The sequence below is a fragment of the Magnolia sinica genome, chromosome 13 (assembly GCF_029962835.1).
Source record: "Magnolia sinica isolate HGM2019 chromosome 13, MsV1, whole genome shotgun sequence".
Lineage (NCBI taxonomy): Eukaryota > Viridiplantae > Streptophyta > Magnoliopsida > Magnoliales > Magnoliaceae > Magnolia > Magnolia sinica.
In genome coordinates this window covers 77,922,549-77,931,805 of record NC_080585.1, presented here as the reverse complement: position 1 = coordinate 77,931,805, position 9,257 = coordinate 77,922,549, and the positions used below count along the sequence as shown (strand labels likewise).

The 9,257-nt window shown below is 37.7% G+C and overlaps 1 non-coding gene across 1 annotated transcript; it reads right to left on the bottom strand.

The window, feature by feature from the left end:
- Positions 1-8,876: 8,876 nt before the first annotated feature.
- Positions 8,877-8,983, bottom strand: LOC131224429 (small nucleolar RNA R71). The gene has a single exon (XR_009160914.1). It is a non-coding gene; the product is annotated as a small nucleolar RNA R71 (small nucleolar RNA).
- Between the last annotated feature and the right edge of the window lie 274 nt (positions 8,984-9,257).

The window sequence follows — 9,257 nt, the reverse complement described above, 5'->3', positions numbered from 1 at the left end:
ACATCTGTCAGTAGCGATGTCCTGTTGTTGGGAAGAAGGTTGTGCCAACAAGTCAATAAAGGAGTTTGCAAGGCATTGGCGATCCAGACTTTCGCAGCAGACAACCTGGAACTGAATCTTATGATCTCTAATTGACTGCGAAAGAAATAGTGGATCAGAGGATTCCCTCTTTCAGTTTCGCTCGTCAGTTCAGATAGTTTAGGAAAAGCTTCCATAGCTGCGCAAGGCGGCCCCCCCAAAGCTCCCCAAACCCCCTCGCCCCGCTTCCTATTCATTTGTGGGTCGGGACCCGAGAGCCTTTTTTTTTTTCCAAAGATTCTTTCGAGAATCAACCAACCGACAAATCCGTAGCCTAGGTGACTCACTGCACCCAACGTTGCATCAAGTTACTCCAGACTCAAAAATTGGCTACAGATCAGCTGGGTACCACCGTAGCGTATGAGTGGCACTGAATCCACGGAGTGACTCCACTGTATGCATATACACGTGTGTATTATTCTTGTTGATCGATTGTATATTCCTGAGTGGATCGACTAGATTACATTATTTTGGTTGAGTCACATTGAGCAGCACCATATAACAAACGTTGTGAGGAAATACATTATCCATAGCAACGGAAGTTCATGCAACCAGAATTTAAAAGAATGATTCAAGAAAAGCCTAAAAATATTTGGGTGTAGTGATGTAGGATGTGACAGTGTTATAGATAAGTTCCCAGCGGAACAAAAGAAGGTGAATAGTAAATTAGCCATAACTTTTGATCTGACTAGACGAACAACATATCAATCTTTACTGTAATGGGCTATCAGTGTTGAATTGACCTCAGTTTGTTTCAAAAGAAAATGCACATTTCTAGCTCATAAACCAGATTTTAGGAAAATTTTACTATTTTTAATAATTTCAATTTTTATAGTATTTTCATATTTTTAGAGTTTTAGATCTCCATCTTTTATTTTTTTTTAATTACTCCTAATCATGTTAAGACTCTTCTAGTAAAAGTTTATCTAAAATTATTATTATTAGAATTAGGCATTAGAGAAGTTATATTATAAATTGAATTGTTATTATGGTTAGAATTTTGCTATTTTTGGTAAATACGAATTTTGGTTTATTTATTTTTACTATTAATGATCTAATCGAGACACATACACATTAGACAATTATTGATTAATAAAATTCTATTATTATATTTTTTTTCTTATGATTCAAGAAATACCCTTGTGGAATCAAGGTTTTTATCACTTGAGGAAAACAGTGATCTTTCTCATTATCCCTTCACGCTTTTTCCTATGTCAGTTGGTATAAGAGCGAGATTTTTTCCATGGGACAATGACATCTAACAAACATACAAGCAACAATCCCATGAACTGTACTCCAGAGAATAATCCTATAACAATGGTGACATTTGAAGCCTTCAATCGGATAATCGGCAAGCCATACAAGGACTACAGGCAGTGATCAACCATTTGACGAAAGCCGTAGGATAGATTTATGTTCGTAATAATAAGCAATATGATATCAGCAATGGAGCTTGCGGTCTTCATGTTAGTAGTGTGATACTAGTAATGAATCGCAGGCCACCACTCGATAATGGTGAATCTCAGGCTACCACTTTAATTATGAGGAAGCTGTTGTACATGCTAAATGTAAAGATAGATATGTAGTGGCAAATATCTTTCGAACGAGGTGCATTGTAGAGCAAAAAGTCTATAATGTGATCATCGAGCAGCAATAACCTTGTGTCGAAAACAACAGTGGAAAAGCTACAATTGTAAAAAAAATACCCCTCTCCTTGCACGATTGGATGGATTAAGGAGGTCAGCAAAACAGAGGTAACCGAACAATGTCGTATATCCTTTTCCATTAGTAAATATTATAAGGACGAAGTAATGTGTGACGTAGTCGACATAGAAGCTTGTCATATGTTATTTGATCGAACATGACAATATAATGTTGATACTATGCATGGAGGTCGAGATAACGTATTTATATTTATTAAAGATGGTAGAAAGATATCCTCGTCCCTATGAGAGTGGAGAACCAACCTAAGACTTCTAAAGTGGACAGACAATCTCTCATAACCGAACACGATTTTGTCAAACAATATGATGAGACGGGAGATGTAAATGCATCAGTTAAAAAGGAAAAGATGTGGAGCCAGAGAATTTGAAATCATTGTTGGGCCTGATTAACTTCCTAAGAAATTACTTCACATGCGAGATATAGAAAACTACGTTGATCTTGTCTTAGGGGAAATTCCATTTAATTGCCCACTTTATCAGAAAGAGTTTGAGATCTTGCAGAAACAAGTAGAGGAACTGATCCATATGGGTCAAGTCAAGAAGAGCATGGGTACATGTGTTGTGTCAATTCAAGAGCCGAATGCAAAGTACAAGAAAAATGCTAATAAACATCGGCGCCAAAAATTATTTAAGTATCATGAGCAAAGTCCCTTGAGTAACTCAATAACAAGTTTTTTCCAAACGGGGGGTCTGATGTAAGACATAGCACAGATACACTCCTATCATATTTGGACTAGAAGAAGGTGAATCGTAAATTGGCCATAACTTTTGATCTTAGTATCGTTACGGGACGCACAACATATCAATCTTTACTGTAATGGGCTATTTGCAATGATCTGACCCACAATGTGGGTCGCATCAGTCCATTTTGTAAGAAAGCACACACTTCTAGCTCAAAAATAAGATTTTAGGAAAAATTTACTATTTTTAGTCCTTTTGATTTTTGTAGTATTTCCTTATTTTTAGATTTTTAGATTTTCATCTTCTTCTTCTTCTTCTTCTTCTTCTTCTTCCTTTTTTTTTTTAAATTTTTTTTTAAATTTTTTTTTAAATTACTCCTAATCATGTTAGGACTCTTCTAGTAAAAGTTTACCTGGAATTTTTTTTATTTTTTATTTTTAGAATTTGGCTTTAGAAGAGTTTCGCCATAGTTATGACTCTTATAAAAGATAGAATTTTGCTATTTTTGGTAATTATGAATTTTAGATTTTTTCTTTATTAATGGTGTAATTGAGACATACACATTAGACAATTATTGCTTAATAAAATTTTGAATTTTTTTTTTCTTGTGAATTCAAGAAAATACTCTTATGGATTCAAGGTTTTAATCACTTGAGGAAGACGGTGATATTTCTCATTATCCCTTCACGCTCTTTCTTGCATCAGTTTGCCAAGTGCCTTGAGTAACTACGATGAATTTTTTTCAAGTGGAGGGGGTCTGATGTACAACGTGACACATATACATTGCTACATTGGTTGGACCAAAAGAGGGTGAATAGTAAATTGGCCATAAATTTTGATTCGGGTATCATTACGGGACGCACAACCTATCAATTTTTACTATAATGGGCCATTCGGGATGAACCGACCCAGTTTGTCGGTCGTGTGTGTCCATTTCACTAGAAAGCATGCACTTCCTGCTCAAAGATGGGATTTTAGGAAAATTTTACTATTTTTAGTAATTATGATTTTTGTAGTATTTCATTATTTTTAGAGTTTTAGATTTTTCATCTTTTTTTTTTTAATTTTTATTTATTTATTTTTTATTTTTTTAATTACTCCTAATCATGTTAGGACTCTTCTAGTAAAAGTTTATCTGGAATTTTTATTTTTGGAATTAGGCTTTAGAAGAGTTTTATTATAATTAGGACTTTTATTATGGTTAGAATTTTGTTATTTTTGGTAATTATGCCTTTTGTTTTTATTTATTTATTTATTAATGGTGTAATTGAGACACATACACATTGGACAATTATTGATTAATAAAATTTTTAAATTTTTTTTTTCTTGTCAATGCAAGAAAATACCCTTGTGGATTCAAGGTCTTAATCACTTGAGGAAGACGGTGATCTTTTTCTTTATCCCTTCACGCTCTTCCATGCGTCAATTAGGTGGGGCTTGCCATAGACGATATGAGGATCATTAGCTCATTTATAATTTTTGAGTGCCTATCTATTGGAAATAGCAATGAGGATAGCTTATTCTATCATGCATGCTATTCTAGCTTAGATGCATGCATGGACACAATATTCTGTAGACTTGCATCACAAGTGTCAAATATCAAATGTGCGACTATTCAAGTTTAATATTATAATCGATCTTAAAGCGCACAACATGAGTCACATGTTTGCAGTGTGTGATTTTTTGGTGTGAAGTTTCACTATAAATGCTCCATATGCCACAATTTAGGTTAAGTTGCCACATGTGCCATTGCCATACTTCAAGGTGCATGGAGTGGAAGCGCGACTTGGCTGTGACCTAAGAACCAGCGAATGTGGGCGAGAACCTAGAAGTGGGTCCATCTCCATGTATGCATTGTATATCCATGCCGTTCTATAGTTTTTCCACCTTATTTTAAGACATGGACTAAAAAATGAAGTTAATAAAAATTCCAAGTGGACCACACCACAGGAAATTGCGGTCGTTGAACACCCAACATTAAAAACCTTCTAACGTCCACTATAATGTTTATTGACCATCCAACGTGTTGACAAGGTCACACATACCTAGATGAAAGGAAAAAACAGAAGAAGCGAATATCAGCTTGATACAAAACTTTTGTGGCCTACAAAATGTTCTTAATGGTCCATAACCACTGTTTCCTACGGTAGTGTTAAGGCTTAAGGAAAATTTCCCTCGGGCTGCCCACTAGGCATCCGAGTCGGACCATCTAATGGTTACATCAGTCATATATATATATGACAGGATTCGGATACCTAGTAAGTCAAAAAGCATAAGCCTTTCACAAACTTAGAATATTGTATGCTTAATTAATACGGGCGATAGTATGTGAAGGCCCAGATACGAAGTCTATCCAGATCCAGTGAAACCAATACCTAAGACCTCCATACCCGAACCTCGCATAGGGTTTGAGAAGAGATGTTATAATTTTAGGTGTTCGTTTGATATAAACAGTAGCATATGAAAGCTCAGATCTGAAATCTATCTAAATCCAGTAGAACCGATAGTTAAGACCCTCATACTCGAACCTCGTGGAGGGGTTGAGAAGAGAAGTTAATAATTATACTTATATTGTTCGTAACACCTCATTCAACCTGCTCGTATCCTAGACATTGAGCCCGGGGGGTGTGCACTTGGTTTGCAGTAACCCGGTATAACTCTGGGTTTGTTGAGGGTCAAATATTGCATATTAGACCCCAGTTATTGCTTAGATTTATGAACATGATACCATTTAATGGCCCGCTTTAATCATGTTTGTGATGCAGAGTGTATTTACGAGTGTGAACTGAAAAGGGAGCTTAAAGCATGGATTTAATGCTCTGATGACACTAAAGGCAAGGGAGGACTCCAGGGGATTAAGATCGACGGAATTACACGCCAGAGATCTGCGAAAATCGAGAAACTGAAGCTCAAGCGGCCTGAAAGTCAGCCAGAATGCAAGATCACTGGGTTTCCATCATCTGTTCAGCTCAAAACTTTATACATGACTCGATGACCAAAAACTAACCGTACACGTCAAATTTCAGCCATTGGATTCCTCTGGAAGTGGCCCAACGGTCAGATCAGCCCATACAACTCTGATTTAGGGCCCACCTGATATCTAGATATGCCTAAATCTTGGGTTCAACTCGTTAAATGAGCTGACAAAACGGATGGATGGAGCAGATTACTTGAGTACATCATGATGGACCCCATACGTACACTGCATGTATATGGAGTACACATGCATTGGACGTGCACTGGTCCAAGAACCGGTCAGCAGCTGCGCTGACCCGACCCTTTCTAAAAACCAAAACAACTCTTCTGTTTTCCGCTAGAGAAACGGACGAGCGTCCGCTGAACCACGAAGTGGACCCACACCGTCCATTATATGGACAATCGGGTCCGTCCATTATGCTTGGGAGGAAAAATCGACCGTGCACCAGGTGTTTTCTGGGACCCATGCATGTATATACGCACGGATGCAATTGCAAACGTATAACGGACGGTGGCTTTGCAGAATTCATGGGCCACGTCAACGCAGATCCAAAACAAGCCATCTCTGAATAATTTTTTATGCTGATTCTAATGGATGGCGTGGATTTTCAATTAAAATTCAATCACGGGTCCACCGTCCATCACAGCGCGAATGCGCAGGCTCTGTTTTGCAAACAGAGCCTGCGGATGAATCTCGTGGGCCACCTTCGTGCTTCAGCGATCTAATCCGGACCATCCATCAGAGTCCTACAAGCCCTCTAAACAAGACCTAGGTGGACAAATTCCAAGAAGCAGCGAGCATCCGATTTCCAACCGTCTAAATGCGGGTCAGATGGCGGAGTGAAAAAGCCTATGGACCACACCGAAATCATTCTAGAATCGTCCATTCCTGATGGGTTTTTCAAGTTGAATCCGATGGACAGAGTGGATCTCTCAAACATCAGCTGAAGTGGGCCCCTTCAAGGATCAGCGCAACCCCTGTTTTCGCAGTCGGACGCTGTCTGATTTTTACGGCCTGTTGCGTAATCTCGACGGTGATCGGATAGCCGATCTGAACCGTCCATCGTGTAGGTCTACCGATAACATACCAGGTGACGTTATCCTTTTAGAAAGAAAGTAAGAGAAAAATGGGAGGGCAACGTCGTCTTTTCGGTGTGAAAGTCCTTCCGCACGTTGTTACGCAGCCACCGCCTTCTGCTGCGTAAACTCAAGCACGAAACCAACTCCAATTGAATGACGGACGGAAACACACCTCTCCAGGGCTTGCATTACCTATAAGAAAAGAGGGAACGTGAGAAAGAAAGAGGAAGGAAAAGCAGAGGAAAGAGGTGGAAGTTTCTAAGGAGAAGCTGGGAACGTGGAGCAGTTTTCTTACGGAGTAATTTTTTTCTTTTTTCTTTAGCTGTATGTTTGCCTTTTTTTTTTTTTAGGGATTTTCTAATCATGTCTATGGTTAGCTAAACCTCTTAGCTAGGGCTAAGAGGTGAAGCTTGAAGCGTGATGGGGCGATTTTACGTTTTGGATTCATGTTTATGAACTGACGTTTGATTCTAGTTGATTAATAGGAATGCTTTCAGTTTTTAATATTTTGTTGTGACTGAAATTACAATAGATCTGCGATAGCTTTGAGTATTTCTTCCTTCTTTTGATGTTTATGACGTCAGGAAGCCTTGTTGTTCACCATCGTCTCATGGGCATGGTTGGATGACGGTATTCTTCCTAACTTTCATGCATTGTTGATTGGTTGGTAATTAGTTTAATTCTGTTGTTTGCTTTGTCTCCTGGGCATGGGTTGATGATGGAATCCATTCTAATTCATATACCTTTCATCTCGTGAAGATTAGATCAAGTAAGTTCAGTTTGATTTCCATGATTCTCGATGCAGGTATAAGATCCCCCTGATCTCTACAAGTGGATCCTCTGAATCCCTAGTTTCCTTCCTCTGAATTCCTTAAGTTTTACATTAATCTCTCACCATTATTCATCAATTTATATTTGATTTAGATTTCATCTTAGGCTAGTTCTATTTTTACCTAGTTTCAAATTACGTACAGGTTTCAGTCCCTTGGGATTTGACCTTGGTCTCACCGAGTTTATTACTACATCACAACCCTATACTTGGGGAGTGAACAAGTTTTTGGCGCCGTTACCGGGGATTGACGGTTGCGATTCTCTGAAATTAATTAGGTTTAGAATTAATTTAAGATTAGAATTTGACTAACTTTAGTTGTAGACTTTTATTTGATTTCTAGAACTAACTTGTTTTCCTGTTTTGTAGGATCCTGACATAAGTTTCTAAATTGGTAATTCCTTCCTAATTTCTCTACTTTTTCTACTTTTAAAATTAGGGTTTAAATTTTAGAAATTTTCTAATTCTAGTATTTTCCTATTTGTAGGAAATAGTTTATTTTTAGAAACTAGGTTAGTTATTTCCCTTTTTAGAAATTAACTTTCAATTTTTATTTTTATTAACTTTCTAGAATCTAACTTTGTTTCCTAATTTATTTTTAGAAATTTTTTGCTTGTAGAATTTTTGTGTAGAAACTAACTTTCCTATTGTATAGGCTTTTAAGGTAGAAATTTCTAATTCGGTAAGCTTTCTCTCTACTTTCTATTTTTCAGTTCTCTTTTAGTAATTTACTTTCTAGTTTAGACTTTTCTTCTTTTAGAAACTAGTTTACTTCTATCTTCCTTTTTAAGATTTTTTAATTCTAGACCTTCTCTTTAGAAACTGACTTGTTTGTTTTCTTTTGCAGGTCTTTAACTTAGGGACGTCAATTTGGTAATTTCTTTCCAACTCTCTCTTTCTTTCTGAATTTTCCTTTCGTTTCGAATTTGATTGAGGGCAGCGAGTGTTTCATGCCCAAGTGGGCCCGTGACAACACTCGACGTCTCTTGACTGAAGGAGGATTGGTTGAGGGGTTGACTATCCATCGTAGGACTAGACACCACTTGAAATTCCCTGAGTTAATTGAAGTAATGGCTGAGAACCAACCTCTTCTACCTCAACTCAGGGTGGAGGACATTCAGGATGAGAATGAGGTGCATCAAGCACCCCCACCTCGTACTTTACGAGATTATCTACAACCAGCGGGGGTGAGTACGCCCTCATGCATGATTTTTCCTGAAAATACAGGACATATGGACATCAAGCCAGGGGTTATCCAACTCCTTCCTAATTTCCATGGGCTTGAATCTGAAGAACCATATCTACATTTGAAAGAGTTTGATGAGATCAGAGCTACTTTATATTTTTAAAATGTGTCTGAGGACACAGTCAGGCTGAGACTCTTTCCTTTTTCCTTAAAAGAGAAGGCTAAGGCGTGGTTACATTCACTGCGTCCTAGATCCATTGGCACATGGAATGACATGCAGAGGGAATTCATAAAGAAAATTTTCCCACATCATAAAATGATTACTCTCAGAAAAGCAATCATGAACTTCACCCAAAAGGAGGATGAAATATTTTACCAATGTTAGGAAAGGTTCAAGGATTTGGTCAGTTCATGCCCACAACACGGCTTTAAAACGTGGCGCATTACAAATTTTTTCTACGATGGACTGACATCTTCCATGTGCCAAATGGTCGAGACAATGTGTAATGGAGAATTCATTAATAAAAATGTTGACGAGGTATGGGATTACCTCGATAGTCTTGCTGAAAAAACACAATCATGGGACTATTACCCAAAGTCGAACACCACGTCTAGGCCGACTCAATTAAAGGAGAAAGGTGGATTATATCTCTTGAAAGAAGAGGATGATCTCAAGTGTAAAGTGACTATGCTCATAAGGAAA